The sequence below is a fragment of the Sus scrofa genome, chromosome X (assembly GCF_054392235.1).
Source record: "Sus scrofa isolate SSC_HxYL_T2T_F1_AM1 chromosome X, Sscrofa_HxYL_maternal_Yorkshire_Landrace_v2.0, whole genome shotgun sequence".
Taxonomy (NCBI): Eukaryota; Metazoa; Chordata; class Mammalia; order Artiodactyla; family Suidae; genus Sus; species Sus scrofa.
In genome coordinates, this window is record NC_139401.1 from 102,897,683 (window position 1) to 102,918,976 (window position 21,294).

At 39.5% G+C, this 21,294-nt stretch overlaps 1 long non-coding RNA gene across 1 annotated transcript; it reads left to right on the forward strand.

Annotated features, from left to right (window-relative positions):
- The first annotated feature begins 907 nt into the window (after positions 1-907).
- On the forward strand, positions 908-19,899 carry LOC146394751 (uncharacterized). Its single transcript, XR_014835550.1, has 3 exons — positions 908-1,159; positions 1,503-1,628; positions 17,847-19,899. It is a non-coding gene; the product is annotated as an uncharacterized LOC146394751 (long non-coding RNA).
- The last annotated feature ends 1,395 nt before the right edge of the window (positions 19,900-21,294 follow it).

Below are 21,294 nucleotides of genomic sequence, written 5' to 3' on the forward strand. Positions count from 1 at the left end.
TGTTTGATAAATGGAATTAACATTCCCACACGAACAGGAAATGTTGAATTGTTAATGGCGTCCCTTGGGTTTATTATATATATAGTATATCTACATGTTTTAGCTATATTCAGGAGGTTTTCAAGACAAGTACTCCCACCTGAAAGTTATGCTCTCCTGTTTTCTGTCGTCTACTGACAAGAGTAGAGAGAAAATATACTGCTTAATTTTATACTACAACACAATGGAACATCCTTTATGATGGGATGGATGTAAACCAATCAACCCATTTATTGAATGTCTACAGTATTCATAGCACTGACCTGAGTACAGTGGGGAGATATGGTCAATATAGACTATGTCCTCAGGACTTAGAATGTCATTAGGAAAATGAGACAGGGAAACAAAATATTACTGCAATAATACAAGGCATTGCTTAGGTAATGACTCGATAGGCCAAAGTGCTACAGGTGCCCCGAGGGTAGCTAATCACTGCGGTCTGAATTCCTTAGGGAAAGCCTCTTGGCTGAACCGGATCTTGAAGGATGAATAAGATTTAGATAGGCAGAAGAAAGGCATTCCAGCCTGTAGTCATGGAGGTGGGAGGGCCTAGGTTTCTTGAGATAGAATTGAGTCAGATTTTAAGGAGCTTTGAAGTTGGTCAGCAGAGGCTTATTAAAGGTTTTGAGCCAGTTAAGTTACATAATGAGAGCAGAGCTTGTAGAAGTCCTGACAGTAGAGATTAGACTGGAATAAGCATTGGTTCGTAACCTTGGATGTACATTAAAATCAGCTGGGGGCTTTACAAAGTACTGCGGCCTCATTCCTAACTCCGAGATTCTGATTTGATGGTATGGGCTATGGCCTGGGCCTTAGGAGTTGGAAAAGATCTCCAGGTGCTCTTGATATGCAGCAAAGTTTGAGAAGCACTGCAATGGAGGAAGGAGAGATCGGAGCCTGGAGACCAGCTAGGAGGCTATTATAATGCAAGTTTAAGATCCTGAGTTCTGGGACTGCCAGAGGGGACGACAAAGAGAATAGAGAGGAAAGTTTGATATGGGCAGCATTTCAAAGGAAGAATTTACTGAGCTTCTGAGCTTTGAGATAGACTGAAGACAGAGAATGAGAGGGAAGTTTTAAAGATGTCAGCACGATTTCTGGGCTCAATATCTTCTTTGTGGTAAGCACCCAGTTAATGTGTGTTGAAATAAACTGAACTTAATAGAGTAATTAGAGACGCATGCTCCATTAGCAGAAATCAGGCAGGAGAAGTCTGTATGGGAGGAGGAAGGGGATTTTGTTCCTAGGCCAAATATGAGATGGCAAAGTTATCAGTCTCTTTAGAGAGGTAGGACTGGGATTCTGAGGCAAAATTGGAGCTGGAAACCATCTTCATAGGTGATAGTTGAAATCCTGAGATTGACGATGTCACCTAGGGAAAATAATAAAGTAAGAAGAGAAGCAGTTTGTTGATACAAGATTAGGGAAGGCAAAATCATGTTTTTATTGTTTTTACGAGTCAGAAGTTCCTGTGCCTGTAAGTAAACAAAGAAGAGCAAGTTAAAACATCTAACTGGAGCAGGAAGACAAGAGACGCCCAGCATTCCAGAGTTATCCTGAGAAGTACAAGTCAAGGTCCTGCTCTTCAGGTAGATTATAATCCAGTTGTGTAGACATGCTGTATTGCTGGCTGTATTAGTAGAGCTATCCATACCACATGTGAGAGTAACTGTTTGAAATGATCCCAGGAAAGGCAAGAAGATTGAGCTTGAACAATGATTGGGTACACATTTTGAGATTAGAAGGATGAAAAGATAAATTCATGGATAAAGAGGTTTACCTCTTAAAAAGCAGGGCTCAAGCCCCGTATATTCAGTTACTTTTCCTGAACACTTCAACCCATTGCCTACATCTTCTACCTTCCACAGGCCCCACCCTTAAATATACCACTTACTTTCAATCCAGCTGTGCAATGAGTCACTAGACAACCACAGCCATCCCCTTAATTTGCTTTAGCCTAAGACGTCCCTAGGGAGAATATTTAAGAAAATATTGCATGGGAGACTTTTAGTCCACTTCAGAATGATAAGAGCTTCTCCTTAAGATTCACTCATTTAAGTATGCAATGAATGAATGTGTTCTATGTGTTCAGGACAGTGTATCAAGACAAGATGTGGGAGGGTGGCCCAGACAATGCTTCAACTTCTCGGTGTTGCTGTGGGGCAGGCTTGACTGTGCCTCTCAGAATAATTTCAAGTTGCCAGCCTACAGTGTAGGCATGACCTGAGACGCTCCACAGGTTACTGAATCAGCTCATTATTTGTTTAGTGCCCTACCATTTGTTTAACATTATGTAGACACAAGGCTCTATTGAATGAGGAGAGTGTGTTCGCTGGTAGGGTCATAACTGGGGCCTTGGAATTACAATCCAAACAACCTGTCACACATTTCAGTCACACATAGCAGCAATATAATTCTGTTGCTTTGGAAATAGTTAAAAGCTAGTTTTACAATAAGAAGACAAGCTCTTGAAAACAGGGAGGGGTGGGGTTGGGGTGTGATTGACAGCCTGTCATTAGTATTTGACAGATGTCCATGATTGTTTTTTCTAACAGGAAAATGGAGATTTTTAAAAGCAGTTTTAGATTCCTGCTTCTATTTTTTTTTTTAAAGAAGAAAGCCTCTTTCTTCAACTTTTCTGTGTAGTGTCAGTAAATGAACTGTTTCCTCTCAAATCATGCATATTGCCTTGCAGCCTTCAACTGTGTAGTAATATATCACAAACATGTGGATGTGGGAAGGGGAATGGCCAGAAATAACCATTTAGGTCATATGGGCTTTCAAATGCATCTGTTTACACACAGAAGGTCCCTATAGAAGACTGTTTTATTTCAGGGAATATTTTTCCCTGATGACAAACTGTAAGTCAGTGAGTCATGGTCATGGTCTGACATTTTGCTATAAAAGTGCTCGAGAGAGGGTACGTCATTTTTACAGGATTGCTTGTGTCCCGAAGCAGGCATTGTGCATGACACTCATAGGTTATGTTGGATGGTAGACCTTTATGCGACTGGATTAAAATGAAAACTTGCATTTTTCAACTTTATTTCAATTGCAATACAATACTAATTGCAATAATGGATACTTTGAGAACTATGGAATAGGATTGGTATAATCTAATCATAATGCCTGTAATGTTCCAGTTAAATATAACCGTGATCACTTTTCCTCTGATTAAAAGTCTTCATTTTCATATATCTCTAGATTCCCATTGATACACTCACTGTACTTCCAAAAAGAATTCAGGAAGTCCCCAAGTTCCAAAGGTTTGTTTTTCTGAACTCAGAAAACAATTTTCCCATATAAATAGTGTTATAAATTATGGGCATATTCCCAAACCAGTCCACCGGAGGCTCTTTAACCCATAATGTGCTTGAAAGAAAGTAGTGTGTACATCATCTATAATAGCATTTCTATGAAAGGAAAGTTCCATTCCAACATGAGAAGACCAGAATAAATTTCCCTTTTCTCCAGTGACTCCCCTCTAGTGCTGCTCCCTATCCCACCTCTGAATTCTTTATCCATCAGGACTAGTGAAAGGGAACTCCTGGCTCCAAGACTGATGTGATGTCTTTAGTGGCAGGAAAGAAGAAGTAAGGCAGATTGTATATATATGTACCACATCTTCTTAATCCATTCCTCTGTCATTTAGGTTGTTTCCATATCCTGGCTATTATGAAAAGCACTGCAGTGAACATAGGGTTGCATGTATCTTTTTGAATTGTAATTTTGTCTGGATATATGCCCAGGAGTGGGATTGCTAGATCGTATGGTAGCTCTATATTTCGTTTTCTGAGGAACCTCCATACTGTTCTCCATAGTGGTTGTGCCAGTTTACATTCCCACCAACAGTGTAGGAGGGCTCCCTTTTCTCCACACCGTCTCCAGCAATTGTTTTTTGTAGACTTATTGATGATAGTAGTTCTGACTGGTGGGAGATGGTACGTCATTGTAGTTTTGTTTTTTTTTGTTTTGTTTTTTTTGGTCTTTTTAGGGTCATTATATTTTTGATTTGCATTTATCTAAGTATATATATATATGTATATATAATTGGGTCACTTTGCTGTACAGCAGAAATTGACGGAACATTGTAAATCAATTATAATAATTTTTTTTAAAGAAGGAAGGCAGAGACTTTAGGCAATCGAGGCACTCCTCTTTTTCTTTTCCACCATCGATATTGGACCATCTGCTGCCCTGACAAAATAGTCTCTTTAAGAAATTTTTCAGGACTTTTGTTGATAATAGTGGTGGAAACAGGGATAAAAACGAACAGCTCTGTGCCTCCCCTTCTCTATTATCATTCACTCACTCAATAATGCATTCATCCATTCCTCTGTAGCATTCCAGTTCATTCTAATCCCTGGGGAAACAAATACAAATGAGCCCCGGAGGTCCCCTCACTCTAGCAAGGGACATAGACATATAAACAAACCATTGCAATGCAGCATGCTACCTGCAGCGATATAGGACTATACTAGGTAGAGCTGTGGTACAAAAGAGGCAGTGTTCTGCTTGGCCTGAGGGGCAGGGAGATTGTCAAAGAAGGCTCCACAGGGCAGACACTAAGCCTTGTCTTGAAGGATGAGATGTTTGTCAGGAAGATAAGGGACTCTGAGAAGGTATTTTAGGCAGAGACAAGAAGTCTTGAAATACCACGTCTTTGGAAAAGTAGAGCAACTTGGTATGGTTTGACCAGAAGTGAAATAGGGCAGTGTTAGGAGATAGGACGGGGCAGGGGATTTAGGTGAAGAGCCTTGCGTAGCAGACTGAAAACTGCATCTTATCCTGTAGTGGTTAATGGAGAGTGTTAATGTTCCCAAATTCACCTTTTTAGTGACCCTATGGAAAATAGACTGAATGGGAGATAAAGGGAGACAGAGATCTTTTTTTTTTTTTTTTTTTTTTTTTGTCTTTTTGCTATTTCTTGGGCTGCTCCCTCGGCATATGGAGGTTCCCAGGCTAGGGGTCGAATCAGAGCTGTAGCCACCGGCCTATGCCAGAGCCACAGCAACGCGGGATCCGAGCCGCGTCTGCAACCTACACCACAGCTCAGGGCAACGCCGGATCATTAACCCACTGAGCAAGGGCAAGGACCGAATCCGCAACCTCATGGTTCCTAGTCGGATTCGTTAACCACTGCGCCAAGACGGGAACTCCGAGACAGAGATCTTTTAAGGACAAGAGGGGAGTTCGTGTCCCGGAGCAGTGGAAATGAATCCGATTAGGAACCATGAGGTTGCAGGTTCCATCCCTGGCCTCGCTCAGTGGGTTAAGGATCCAGTGTTGCTGTGAGCTGTGGTGTAGGTCGAGGATGCAGCTCGAATCTGTCATGGCTGTGGCTGTGGCGTAGGCCGGCAGCTGTAGCTCTGATTTGACCCCTCCTAGCCTGGGAACCTTGTATGCTGCAAGAGTGGCTCTAAAAAGAAGAAGGAAAAAAAAAAAAAAAAAAGGAAAAGAGGAAGGGAGAAGAACATTTTCATTTCATTATTTTATTTATTTTTATTTTTGTCATTTTAGAGTCGCACCCGCAACATATGGAGGTTCCCAGGCTAGGGGTCTAATCAGAGCTGTTGCTGCTGGCCTTCGCCACAGCCACCAGCAACATTGGATCTGAGTTGCGTCTGCGACCTACACCACAGCTTATGGCAACGGCTGGATCCTTAACCCACTGAGCGAAGCCAGGGATCAAACCCGCATCCTCGTGGATACTAGTTGGGTTCATTAACCTCTGAGCCACGACAGGAACTCCCATTTAATTATTTTCATTATTTTAAATTTTAGCTAAAATTTTTAAAAATAAATTTTATTGGAGTATTGTTGACTTAAAAGTTGCATTCATTTCAAGTGTATAGCAAAGTAAATCAGTTTTACATATACATATATCCATTCCTTTTCAGATTCTTTTTCCATAGAGATTATCACATAGTATTAAATAGTTTACCCTGTGCTGTACAGTAGGTCTTTGTTACCTATTTTATATATATAGCAGTGTGTATATGTAAACTGTGGCAAAATGCACCTAACACAAACTTTGCCATCTTAACCATTTTTAAGTATACAGTTCAGCAACATTAAGTACATTTACATGGTTGTGCAACTGTCAACACCATTGATTTCCAGAAATTTTTCATGTTCCCATTAACTCCTTACCCATTAAACATTAATTCCTCATTCCCTCTCTCTCTCCCCCTCCCCTTCCAACCACCATTCTACTTTCTGTCTCTATGAATTTGACTCCTCTAGGAACCTCATATAAGTGGAATCATAGACTATTTGTCCTTTTATAACTGGTTTATTTAGTTATTTTAATTTTAAAAGAAGAAAAATTCATGTTTGGAGTTCAAAAAATTCTAAGTAATATCAAAATATGCAAAATGAAAAGTAAAAGCGTGAAATGGTAGATTTTGTTAAGGAGATTTTCAATGCCCGTTTGGGAACTAACATTTGCTGAGGGTATGCCATATGACACTGTGTTGAGTGCTTTACATATGTAATTTAATTTGCCTCTTAAGACATGTGATTTCATTTACTCATCATACTTTATTATTTCATCAGCTATAGTCCCCAGGGAAAGGGGTCTGAAAAGAAATAGGTAAGCAGTCAGGATTAATGCCATAAAGACTAGAATGTAGAAAAGAGCTTCCATGCCACTAAGAGCACTAGACTATACTCTGGGAGCCAAGGAAGCCCAGCCTTGAACACTGAACAGGGCAGAGAAAGGCAGGGGGAGGTTATTAAACCAAGTGGGCCTGGAGTTCCTAGGACTCTTCTCAGATACACTGGCTCCTGAGCTTGAAAGACTTGTCAGACATGCTCCCTGGTGGGTTTGATGTTCTTATCAAGCTTTCTCCATGCTGACTTAAGAACTTTTAGGTTGGTTGCCAGAAACTTCCGACAGTGTCTTGGTCCTCCAGTATAGGTACCAATTAATATGTGTCATACCTATTGCTACATTAGCCTAGACTAGCATTCTTTTAATTGTGTTTCATGGTAACATAGTAGTTTTCTCTAAAATGTTGATATGGGGAGTTCTGTGTTGGTTCAGCAGGTAACGAATCCAACTAGCATCCATGAGGATGCGGGTTTGATCCTTGGCCTTGCTCAGTGGGTTAAGGATCCAGCATTGTTGTGAGCTGTGGTGTAGTTAGCAGATGCGGCTCGGATCCTTAGGTGCTGTGGCATAGGCTGGCAGATGCAGCTCAGATTTGACCCCTAGCCTGGGAACTTCCATATGCTGTGGGTTCGGCCCTGAAAAAAAAAAAGTTGATATGTAGTTATCAAAAACAAACAAAACCCTAGTCAAATAAATTTGGAAAATAGTTCATACTAGATGCTTCTCCTAAAGAGTCATAGCACATATGAGTTTATTAAGACCTCTGGCAGGTCCTATAATAAATAATATACCTTTTAAACATTTAAGCCATTATTTTCCAAACATTTTGTCCACTATGCCTTTTTTCTTTTCTCCTTAGAAACATCAATATATATATGGTGCGACCCTAATATTCTATAGAGACCAGAAGCACAGTAAGTAGGTAGCATCTCTGCTAGGCTATGTCAACCATCCAGGAACTGACAAAGCCTGCCCTTGGGCAGTATCCTAGATATACAGGGTTCAGAACTGGGTTTAATAAGTAAAAAGCCAAGGAGATGTCCTCAACGTCAAGTGTGATTAGACTATCTCCAAAATGCTTCAGGTGATGATTTCTTCCAAAAGATTTAACTAAATTTTTCAAATTCATAAGTTCCAGCTCTTTAAACTTCTTACACAGAGCCAGCCTACCACTTTCTACTTCCTGCTCCAGTTCCATAACTATTACTGAGGCTTCAAGACTCCATGACTGCCTAGGCCACATTTTTTTTCTTAGGTAGGTCTCTGAAAGACGTACATATTGATATTAATGTGGAAGGAAGATGAGAATAAAACCACCTTCCCACTGAATACAGTCAATGTGAATACAAGAGTTCACTTTACTCTGTGTAACAGCCATGAAGTCTCTCACAGATTTATGAACACTACATTTCATTATGGACTAGAACAATGTGGGATTATTAGTCTCCTTTACCAGAAATGTGATGTACTCTAATCACATCAAGGACTTGCTTGAGTGAATAGAACACCTCATTCTGGACAGCCCTGAGGACAGCCATCAATTCTATACAAAACTCCAGAGGGAGTTCCCTTCCTGGCTCAGCGGTTAACAAACCCGATTAGGATCCATGAGGATGCTGGTTTGATCCCTGGCCTTGCTCAGTGGATTAAGGATCCAGCATTGTCGTGAGCTGTGGTGTGGGTTGCAGATGCAGCTCGGATCCTGTGTTGCTGTGACTGTGGCGTAGGCCGGCAGCTGTAGCTCAGATTTGACCCCTAGCCTGGGAACTTCCATATGCTGAGGGTGTGGCCCTAAAAAGAAAAAAAAAATCCAGAAATGTCAATTCAATATCAGGTTTGTCATCCTATAAGGAGTAACTATCAAGTTCCATACCATGCTCTAAGAATAAAAAATATACCATATATTGCCTATTTTCAGAGTTCATGGGATATCACCAGCATTCCATGGGACATCTGTGCATAATGGTAAGAACACGAACCTTGAAGTTAGATAAACTAGCCTTAAATTCCAACTCTGAAAATGAATATATGTGTTATCATAGCAAACTTTTTTTTTTAAAAAAGAAGCAATACCTATCTAAATGGGGTTATTGTCACATAATGTATATAAAATACCCGGCATTATGCCATGCATACAATAATAATAATAAAACAATTGACTAAATACTTAATATGGGCTCATTGTACAAAGTACTTTACATGCATTATATAAATGAATATATCCAACACCATTTTGTTCATGGTCCTTCATAATTCTGAGCTTGATCATGGATGTGTCACAATTTTGGAGCTCTAATGCTATTTATATTTTTCAAACTGGATTCTCTCAAAAACATCCACAAATATATGCATCCTTAGGAAATGTCCTGCTCCCTATCTTTCCTTGACTATCAACTGTCCGATTGTGAACCAAATTCATCTCCTGAATCTGGGAGGTTCATCTTTTTGACACCTTACTCATTACATTACACTTCTTTTCTGTACATTTCCCCCAGATCTTTGAGCAATGACTTCATTTCTATACCTTTTATAATAAAATAGGTAGTAGAGTTGCCTTATTACCCTCACTGGACTTCTTATACAATTACATATCTTACTGATTACATATCTATCAAGAATACTCCATTCTACACTAAATGTAATTTTCACCTTGTATCTTCCACTTCCAACCATGCCTACTGCGGTGTTCATTAGACATGACTACCTGACAAAGAATCTAACAGCCCAAATTTTTTTTGGTAAGCAATATCCTAGCACAAACAGTTCCAATCTGTGTCAAATTCCTGGAGAGCATCTGAGTAGAAGTCCGAATCTGGACTCTTGCTCAGAAAATTGAATTATAAGTTCTTGGACCCTGTAGTGGTTATATCCTGGTATTTCTGACACCCCTACTTCCTTCAAGGAACTGCTCCTCCTCCTCTCCAACCATGTAATTCTTGTGAGAGAGCTGCTCTATCTCATTGGCCAAAAGGTTGGCCTCTGATCCAGGCTCTTCCAAACAAAACTCCATTTCTCTAACTATACCGATTGTTCTAGGTCAAGCACATGACTGAGCTTAGCTAATTCGAGGTCATCCTTGAGGTTTTCATTCTTGAGCTAGAGAAAAGTGGTCTCCCTTTTTAGTTCATAAATCTAGATGTAGAAAGGAAACTACAAGCAGTTATCATCTCTGCCATAAGGAAAACCCTACCTCATTAGAAGAAAATGAGGCCAACAAAGGGATGCAAAGACAAAAGAAGGGCAGAGATATTCCTGATGACATCATTTGAGTGGTCCAGATATTCCAGATCTACCTAACATTTCCCAGTTATATGAACCAATAATTTTCTTTTTCTCTTCAAGTGACTTTGAGATTATGTCATTTGCAGATGTGCTTTCCCATAACTCGCATTGCCTGTCTGGTTGCCTGGCTCTCTTCATACCTCATATATACTCTGTTCCAACAACTCCTTCTCCTGTTGTGTAAACAGGACCCCACTCCATACCTGACTCTTTGTGGCCCACTACTACTGTGCAGCAATCCAGCAGATTCCACAGGTAATGGAGCAGATGTTTTGGAAGTAGCCATCTAGTCATGAAATTGCTCTTCAACATCAGGGTAGTATGAAGTAGGAGCAAATACTGTGAAACGATGGGGCATCCTAATAGGGAAAATATTACAATAATGAAGAAATTCAGAGGTGGATAATATTTGAAACAAGAAAATAAGAAGTTAAAATTGAGAAAAATAATTTTTAGGTTTTTCGTGTCCTCTAGTTATTCTCGTTAACTCTAGTTAACTATTTACCTAGTTATCCTAGTTATATCTAGTAACACATGGTTGTTCAAATGAGAAATGAGACATTAGAATTGAGTACAATGTGTATTTCTAATCCCTTTGGCTCATTCCAGCTGTTCTAGTTGTCTGTAGTATGTGGCTATTAGCTTTCTACTAGTTAATTATATGATTTCTCTATTTGTCTCTAGTTTTCTAAAGTTCTCACTGTTCTAAGAAATAAATTATTAAATTGAAAAGGAATGAGTTTTTTAGCTTCTTGGTTTATTCTCATTACTCTAGTTATCTAATCAGTACTAGTTACATTTAGTTATCAGTAGTTATTTCAGCAATAAATGAGAATTTAGAGTTGAGCCTCTTGGCTTACTCCAGTTATTCCAGTTACCTAATTATTAGTTAGCTAGTTACTGGCTGACTTTCTCTTCTTTTTTTTCTAATTTTCTATAGTTCTTGATAATTCTAACAAGAAAATAGAAATTACATTTCAGTAGTTCCCGTCATGGCCTAACGAATCTGACTAGCATCCGTGAGAACGCAGGTTTGATCCCTGGCCTTGCTCAGTGGGTTAAGGATCTGGTGTTGCCATGAGCTGTGGTGTAGGTTGCAGACGTGGCTTGGGTCCTGCATTGCTGTGTCTGTGGCTATGATTGGCAGCAGCTATAGCTCTGATTCAACCCCTAGCCTGGGAACCTCCATATGCTGCAGGTGTGGCACTGAAAAAAAAAAAAAAAAGAAAGAAAAAAGAAATTACATTTCAGAGGACTTTTTTTTTTTTTTTTAGTTTCTTGGCTTCATCTCAGTATCACTATTTACCTTTGGCTAACAAGTTATTAAGTTGCCACTAGATACATCTACTTATCAATGTTTGACACTAAGCTTGTTTACTTTTCTTTTCTTTTCTTTTTTTTGGTCCTTTTTTTTGTCTTTTCCAGGGCTGCACACGCAGCATATGGAAGTTCCCAGGCTAGGGGTCCAATCGGAGCTGTAGCCGACGGCCTGCACCAGAGCCACAGCAACTCGGGATCTGAGCCGCGTCTGTGACCTACACCACAGCTCACAGCAATGCCAGATCCTTAACCCACTGACCGAGGCCAGGGATTGAACCTGAAACCTCATGGTTCCTAGTCCGATTTGTTAACCACTGAGCCACGACGGGAACTCCTTGGGGGGTTCTCTTAGGGACTCCCTTGGTTCTCTTAAGGTTCTCCCTTGGGGGAACTCTTAGGAACACAGGTGAAAGATCTTTCCCAGTCTTCCTTTGTCTAAGTGGAGTCACTTAGACCCGACTGGTTCTCACATATGCAATTTTGGCAGAAGTGATATATTTCTTCTGGGCACAAGCAGGTAAGAGTGGATGTGTTTTCTCCACACTCTTTTTTTTTTTTTCCTCCATGGTGATCTTAGAGACCATGTGTTGAAGATAATGGTATTGTAAGATTGAAGGAGTCTGGGTCCCTGAATGACTGGTTGTAGTTAGAGGGCCCTCTGCCTCCTCCTGACCACATTGGACTTTGATTTGAATGAACCTCCAAAAAAAACTTTACTAAGTTAAGCCACTGATATCTTGAGGTTTGTTATAGCATTTAGCCATCCTGAAAAATTCATCCTATCATAGTACTTATCATACTCTATTGTAAATTGCCTGTTTTATTTCTCTGCCTCCTCCATTAAGGCAGTGAGTTCCTTGAGGTCAGGGTCGGTGTCTATTTATCCATTGTTGTGTTCCTGATATTTAGTGCAGTGTTACTAATTACAATGATGAATATTATTGAAGATTATGATAAACAAATGTATTTACACTGACAGCATCCCCCTTATTGTCTCACTAATAAGGATCTCTGATCTCTCTTTTTTTTTTTTTTTTTTTTTTTTGGCTTTTTAGGGCCGCACCCGCGGCATATGGAGGTTCCCAGGCTAGGGTCAAATTGGAGCTGTAGCCGCTGGCCTACGCCACAGCCACAGCAACACCAGATCCGAGCCACATCTGCAACCTACATCACAGCTCACACAGTGCTGGATCCTTAATCCACTGAGCAAGGCCAGGGATCGAACCTGCAACCTCATGGTTCCTAGTCGGATTCGTTAACCACTGAGCCATGATGGGAACTCCATAAGGATCTCTCTTAATTAAAGAGGAGTTGCTAATTCTTTACTAAGGGAGACTCAGTGCCTCTCCCTTAAGTTTTTTATTGTAAACAGGTAGAAGAGTTTGTGATGATTTTGATCTGAGTGATGAGGTTCAAAGACCAACCAGTGGCTTACTCACAGTGCATTTGGAGACCATATTCTACATGGTTGAGTCACATTTTAAGTTGCTTGTAAGTAGTAACAGAATTTTTCTAAAAAGCTGAATTTCTATTATGGAGTCCATAGATGTCAGTATAACATAAAACAAATATACTGAAAGGTGGTTTCACGGGATTTAAATTGTGCATAGCAAAGATATTTTGAAATTCATATACATGGGGGTCTATGAAATTACAATGTGATTAGTCATTCTGTATAAAAAATGCAACCAATCAACCAAATGCAATTAGCCAAATATTAATATTTGGCAGTATACAGCCAAAAAGAAATCTGGTTATTTGAGGGAAATTTTCACTTTCACAAGTTGAGCAATCATATATAGAAAATGAGCTTAGTGTTTTTAAAATGAGTGTTTATAATCCTCAAGCAAATTTAACCAAAATCTCTTCAATCTCTAGCACATGTTTTGAAATGTGACAGGCATTTTCTAAGCTGGTAGGAAAAGAAACTTGCAGTGTTAGGCGGAAACGTTTTTCGTTAAGTCTTAGGAAAGGTCACTGAAAAGATTTCTGAGAAACTTCTAGAACATTCAGGCTATGCCACTTCCTGAATTGGTATGTCCAGTTGAAAAGGAAACTGAATCCAAAACAAAACAAAACTGGGGGTTATCTCAAGGTCCATTTCATGCCTAATAACCATTTTTCTTTTATTTTTCAACTATCCTTTTGGCTTTGTGTGATGCAACCTGAGTGTGTGAGGTTTTACAGAATGCTACAGGGCACGACTGACTCTGCTATAATTTAATACACCGGGTATACTTGTTTTTACAGTTCTGCACATATTCTTATAAGAAATCTTCTAAGAAAAGTGCAGAGTGACAGGCAGCTATTGTGCTACTAACAGACAATGAAGATAAGGTTGCAATTTTCCAAATGAAAGTTTTTAGTTATAATTGCATATGTAGCACATTCCTTAACCCACTTACATAGAAGACATTGCCAATTACTTCTGAGAGTCAAAAGGGACAATTAGGTCCATATTCATACGCTAATAAGCATTGTATTATTTAAACCTGTTTTTCTTTTTACACTATGAAAATGAGGATTGAGCAGTGGCAATGGAAACATAGAAAAGTAGTAATTACCTTCTTCAAAGTGCAGCTTTTCACATAAACACATTTCAGCTAGCAGGTTTAGTAGCTGTTTTTCAACAATAAAATTTGGTAAAGAAACCTTATTTTTCCTTGTAGAAATAGCCTTTAAAATACAGGCTATCTAGTTACTTTAAAAACAACTCTAAGGAAAGTGAAGTTTGCAACAAATGCTGCAAACTTCCCATTTCCTATTTTTGAAAGCCTGCCTTCATAGAATATGCTTGAACCTCCCTTTCTTTTTCGAAAAAAAAAAAAATCCAGCAGGAAGAGGAGCAGGCGGTATTCTCATGCTTTCATTAATTGGGTTTTGTTCTTAGACTCCAGAGAGATTGTAGAACATGGCTATTGTAGATGTTGAAAATTAATCCCCAAAGATCTCACAGAATATCTGAGTTTTGGCATGTGTCTCTCCCAGTGTCTATTCAACAACAGGCTACCATTTGACATGTTAGGTGGGCTGGTTGATGGTTAATAAAAAGCAAGCCTTAAGAAAATTACTCCCTGACTTGCTTGAGGGGTAGACTTTAATTTAGCAAGTTTAGCAGGAAATAAATCATCATGAAATACAAATGAAGTCACACCTTCATCAGGGATTTTTGTGTGTGTGTGTGTGGTATTTAGGTCACACTGCACATTGATTATTTGGTACATGATGCTGAGCTAAGTTATTGAACATTCAATACTAGCTCATTATTGAACATCAGCGCTCACATCTGCATCATGCCAGTTTACCCAGCGACTTGCATATCTGAGGCTTCTGCACAACGTTTAACATACTGAAAACGCTAGTCAAAATAAAGAGGCATGCTACACACTGCTGTGAGATTTTCTTCACAATCATGACTCATAGGGGATAGAATTGGGAATCCTTCAGATACCTCTATTCCTCATTTACCTTGCACAAAAAGCAACTGATTCTTCTTTTTTTGGTCTTTTTTTTTTTTTTTTTTTTTTTTTTTTGTCTTTTTAGGGCTGCACCCATGACATATGGAGGTTCTCAGGCTAGGGGTCCAATCGAAGCTGTAGCTGCCAGCCACAGCCACAGCAACGTTGGATCTGAGCCTGGTCTGCGACCTACACCATAGCTCACAGCAATGCCAGATCCTTAATCTGCTGAGGGAGGCCAGGGATCGAACCCGCATCCTCATGGTTGCTAGTCGGGTTCGCTAACCACTGAGCAGTGACGGGAACTCCCTGATTCTTGTGCATACCAACTCACAGTGCAACCTTGGAAAAGTCACTTAACCTTTTTCTGCCTGAATTTCTTCATCTGTCAAATGACTAATATTGATGAATACCTGTCCCACAGGGTTGGTATGCATCTCAAATGAGATAATGGTTGTAAAAGGGCTTTGTAAATCGTAAAGTTTTGTAAAAATGCAATGTTTTAATAATAATAATAATAATAATAAGTTAAATAAATGGATTGCTTTTTGTTTCTGCTCTTGCCTTTTTGCCTTAGAGAAACTAGACATTTGCCCTCTTGCCCTTTAAAAAAAATCAGAAATTCTGAACCAATCTAGCTGCCTACTCTGTGTTTAGGAGGTTGTTTCAAGGCAAACTGCCCTGTAGCAAATTGCACAAGCTGCAACGTCCAGTTCAAACCAGAAACAACCTGGAAGGTGTGCTCTGAGGCATTAGAAGTCTGGGAAATGTTCTTTCTGCACAGGTTAGGATAACACGGTCAGAGCAGAACTACATCTGCAGATTCTGCTCAATATGCCAGATAAGCAAGGAAACCAAACAAAGAAGCCATCACGTTTTGAGGCTAATAAGTAGTGCAAGTGAATGAAAAAGGGGGACTTGTTACCTTTGCTTTCCCCCATGAAAGAATCCAGGATAATTGTCAACTCCATAGTGAAACCTAGATGTCACGGAGAAATCCTTTTCATCAATGGGGTAGTGAAAAACATAGATTATGTTATATAAAAAGCACATAAGACTTTGTAACCCATGAAATCTCAATGCCTGACTTATTGGTAGGTCTGCATGAAAATATTCCTTTGGAAAGCTGATCTTACTGCTTATCCAAGTGCTGTGATTTCCCAGGTGTCAAGTGAATCTGCTGCCTTCAGAAATGTCTGTCCACTAGCAGACCACGATCTGCAGGTTCCTGTTTATTTATTTATTTATTTGCTTTTTAGGGCTGCACCTGCAGCATATAGAGGTTTATAGGTTAGTGGTCGAATCAGAGCTGCAGCTGCCAATCTACACCACAACCACAGCAACGTAGGATCCAAGCTGTGTCTGTGACTTATGCCACAGCTCATGGCAACACCAGATCCTTAACCCACTCAGCGAGGCCAGGGATTGAACCCACATCCTCATGGATACTAGTCAGGTTCATTACTGCTGAGCCACAGTGGGAACTCCCCAGGTTCCCTTTTACCTGGGGCTTCATTCCAGGACTTTAAGACTTTAACTCTTCTAATTTTTCTTATTAAGGTATTGCAAGTACTGATGTCTTATTCAAGATTATAGAAACCGGAAGTGTTATTAACAACTGAAACTAAAATTTAAAAAAAAGATGATCTCCTGACAGTGTGAGAGAAGGGATCTTCTAAGCTAAGGGGCTGCGAGTCCTTTTGTGAGAGCAGGGTTGGATCATGAAAAAGCATTTGGGGGACAAGAACCTGAAGTTCTTAAGAGCCCCATAGAAGGGATAAAATTTGGGAATTAAAGATGCCTCACCTGCTTCAGTATTTTTCCCCTGTAGACACATTCAAAAGAGAAATTTTATGGCTGCCATGACCTTGGAAAGACAGGATTGCACAATTACACACACCTGTTACAGTGGCCTTCTTCAGAAGTTTGCTTCTATCAGGCATCTGGCCAGCTTAAAAACATTTTAATTGAGAAGAGGTTTGTACTGTTGCATTGCTTGGCCTCTCCTTTCTGAAGCCCTTTTGATACCAAGCAAAAGGTTCTTCAATCAGTTGTTTATCAGGCCTATCTTAATTTTACCTTGGAAATCAGTATGCGAGTTAAATTGTCGTGCAGCTGTTAGTATACTGTCTTAGAAAGTGTGCTCTCTGTTCATTTCTGGAAGGAGATTTTCTTCATCTGGAGAGTCACAGCTGGAGCATGACTAAAACCTCACACCAGCCAGGAAACCTGCTGTGTGCAGTTTCCTAGCTTTCTGCATAATTATGCAAATCCATCTTTGACATTAGAGAAAGGCCAATGACAATGTCAGGCAAATGTTATCCAATTTTCACTTAGCCCCATTTTAGGTATTCACAGAGCTGAGCTGATGTTCAAGTGCTAAAATATGAGCGTCATTTAAATGTCTAAGGGAGTTGCAGTTTGGTTCCTGCTAGTGGAGTGGGTCAATTAAAAGAAGAAACTCGTCTGTGCAGAGGCCTCTCCACTTCTAGCTCCTCAACCAGAAATGGTGCTTTCAGTTTGCTGGTGATTCGTATAAGACTCCCAACTGGTGGTTTCCATGACACTAACCACTGAAAACTCTACTATTCTGGAATTTGGTTGTGTCTGCATATAAAACAGAAGCACCTGCACCAGCATTTTATCCTGGTTTGTTTTTGTTTTTGTTTTTTTTTTTTTTATCGTATTTTTGTAGCTCTACCCAGCCACATTGGTCTAGGAAACCATATACATTATGCGGCTTTTCAAATAGAATAAAATGGCAGCAGAAATTTTTCTCGTTGGTTACAGAGGCTGTGGAAATAGATTTGTGGACAAGATGAGCCAGGAATAACCATAGTATGAACTCAAATGGCTGCTACATTCTACATGTGAATTGCTAGAAGCCTGTAGCAAAAGACTTGTCCAAAGTCTCTAAGTCAATCAGTGGCATTGCTAGGAAGGAAAACAGATTTTCTGACATCCAGCCTGTATTCATCCTACTGCATTACATTGTTTCCAGATGTTTGAGCCCTAGGGTCCCAAACTTTCACAGAGGCAATACCGGCATCTTCTTATGCCATGAAGTTTGGCAGGTTTTTGAAACCTCTTAGAGAAGACTGGAATCCAAAACCTTACTTCTACCAATGCAGGAAGCTTGGATATTGACCCAATGACCATGGTGACCATGAAGAATAGATGACCCAGATGATGATGTTTTTAGCTGATTACAGAAGAAGATTTGAACATTCCAGAGAAGATCAATTGGCTTTGTGAGACTTTGATGACTTGACTCAAGTAGGTTTCTTTGGTTGGGCAAGCTGGATTCCATCATAGCTATGTTAGCCTTGGGATCCATGGAGTCTGAAAAAAATATGCACTGTCCATTAAGAAATGTGTTATGGGTTTTCAAGCTTTTTTTATAGAGTGACTTGTGAGCTTACTTGGGTTTTTAAGGGTGTAGGCCAGAGGACAAAGAAGGTGAAGCAAAAAGGATGGAAGGGGAAAATGAGACCAATATGGATGAGAAGGTAATATAATAAAAGAGAGATGTAAGAGCAGGAATTCAAAGAAAGGAGGCAGGGATCTTATCTTAGTTTCAATAATGGGTTTGCAGAGCAGTTGAACTCTTACTGCAGAGGTAGAAAGAGCAGAGTCAGATTGGCAGATTCTACAAATATTTTAGACAGGATACAGGATACCAAAGACTGGTTCTAGGGTAAAATTAGTGTTGCTGATGAACCATGCTCTGGTACCCAAGTCAAGAAACTGTGTCTCCAAGTCTGAGCAAAAGCAAACAAAAATCAGAGTTGGAAGGGACAAATCTGATAAGAACCAATAAAATGGAGCCAGTTCACTTATCTCCTGGCCAATTTGTAGTGTTCTGTGTTGGTGGTACGGCAAGCCCCAAGGAAGGAAGGCACTCTGTGTTTCTGAAAACAACTTTATTTTCAACATCTAGCATAGTGCCTGGCACAAAGTAGGAATTTGATAAGTGTTTGTTGAAGGAATGAATTACTGAAATAGGTTCTCTCTTAAATACCTCTTCTTCTGAATTGGGTGACTGTCCATAGAGACAGGAAAAAAAAAATCTGGAGGATATGTATAATGAGAAGAACATGGCAGAAGTGTGTGGGGGTAGGGTCTGAAGGTATAACTAGAGGAGCCTACACAGATGTAAAGATAGACTTAGTAGAGCTTATTATTTTGCTGAAAGCAAAGTTTGTGTTTTTTATAAAATGAGATGGTATCCGTTTGTGAGAATACTTTGAAGTTTGGAGCGTCAATGTAAATATGAATTATCATCATTGTGCACCTTAGCTGAGTCAAGATATGTTGTTCTTTCTGATCCATTCCCTTGGGGATTTTGTGAGTACAGAATGGGTGTGGGATATATATTTAGATTTGACAAATCTCAATGTATTTCTTCTACTCCCCATATGAAAAGGACTAATATGAAGACATTTCTTGTTAGGCTCATATGTCACTACTTGTATTGACATAAAAAGGGAGGCTTTAATGCCCTCATGATTAAAGAGTACAAGCAGAGTCCCTGAGTTACCGTTCCAAAGTATTTATTGGTCATGAAAATTCGAAAGCACCCTGTTCATAAAAGAGTCTCCCACCCCCTCAATTGTTTGTTTCTCCATGTTTTCATGGCAAATTGCAAATTGACTTCAAATCCTAGTTTAATTTAGCCTCACTGGAGCTAGTTAACAAATATGTAGTAAGTGAATGAATGGATGAACTCAGAGGCAATTATATTGTACAGTATATGAGATATCTAAATGTCTCACTAGTACCCATTAAAGAAAGAAAACTGTCATAACCTTCTTTTCTCAAGTTAACTTCTTGTAACCCCAGCTGCTGGGTCATGATGTCCTTGGCATTCAGCAAATTGGACTGGTTTGAAAATGAATCATTTCAGAGCATTACTTTTTTTAAAATCCAAATTCCTACTGTTGGGATTACTGGTCTTTAATAGTTTAACCTATGTTTGAGTTTGTAGTCTGCCTCCCTTGGTTACTTGCTTTGTGCAAGTTATTTAATCTTTAATGTCTCAGTTTCCTTCTCTGTAAAATTATGAGAACAGTATCTACTCTGTCAGGTTATTATGAGGTATTTATGATGTTAAATGTATATCATTTTATAATAGTGCTTGACTCACAGAAAGTGCTCAATAAATGTTTTCTGATATTTTTCCATTATTATTATTTTAAAGATTTTTATTAGAAAAGAGATGGAACTCTCAACAAAGAGCTGCTGGTTTATCAGGAAAGATGTGGGACTGTTTTTGGCAGATTGAGTTTAATGTGCTGGTAAAATAATCTGTAGTGCCATCCAGCAGTTTGTTTTAAACATACAGTTGGTGTCTTAGGGTAGTAATTGAATTGTTGAGAAATAGACTAAGGATAAAGCTGTATAGAGGTGAGAGCTGAAGCTAAAAGAGGAAAGTGAATATCTTGGGAGGAAGTGTAGAAACAGAAAAGGACCTTAGGCCTCAACTTTGGTGAAAACTCACATTTATGGAGTCAGAGACGGAGCTAGCAAATCCAATAGAAGTAGAATTCAAATACATCCACAAAATCCAAGGGGAATGATATCTTTTAGAAGGAATAATCGAGAATTTTCAATACCTCTGTGGAGAAATCCAGGATGATTAGGTTGAAAACTCTATTCATTTTTGTTAGATTGCTCTTTGATAGCAAGAATTGAGTTTTATCAACATCTACATTCATTTCCCCACATAGTGCCTGGCTCATGGTAGGTGGTCAATGCATGCTTATCAAATGAGTGAACAAAAAAAAAAAAGGACATCAGAAAGAGGAATATCCATGGAGTTTTCATGATAAACCAGATTGCAAAAGGTAAAGAGTAAATTGGATGATGGTAAGATGGGAGATGCCAATTGAGAGGATGGTTATAACACAGGTGGGAGATTAGGATGGTAACTGAGAAAGTCCCAGGGTAAACAAATGGCCTTTTTTTAAAAAAATGTTGAGGTGATAGGGGAATGGAGCTTGTTTTTTGGGAGAGAGAAGACAGAGGGAGAGATTATATATGTCCCAGGAGAAGGGGTGAATGATGGAACAAGGATGGATGGAGAAATAAGATGCAGGAAGAGAGTACAAGTGAGATACCACATGCTCTTAGTGGGAGGAAGGGAGGATGGGTGGTCATATAAAAATACTGTAATTTAGGAAAGAAACGTGTGGCAAAGGTAAGGTTCAGAAATACAAAAGAGCAGACATGAGGAGTTCCTGTTGCAGTGCAGCAGAAACAAACCTGACTAGTATCCATGAGGATGTGGGTTCAATCCCTGGCCTCACTCAGTGAGTCGGGGATCTGGTATTGCTGTGAGCTGCTGTGGTGTAGGTCGCAGATGCAGCTCAGAACTCCGGTTCCACCCCTAGCCTGGGAACTTCCACATAGCATGGGTGCAGCCCTAAAAAGCAAAAAAAAAAAAAAAAAAAAGTATAGACATGAGATATCTCACTTCAGGTGGTTTAAAAGTGTTCTTAGTGTTTGTTAGAGAGGATGGATGGGGCTAGGGATTAGAAAGGGAAAGACTGAGAAGAGCTCTACAGAACATTCCTTATT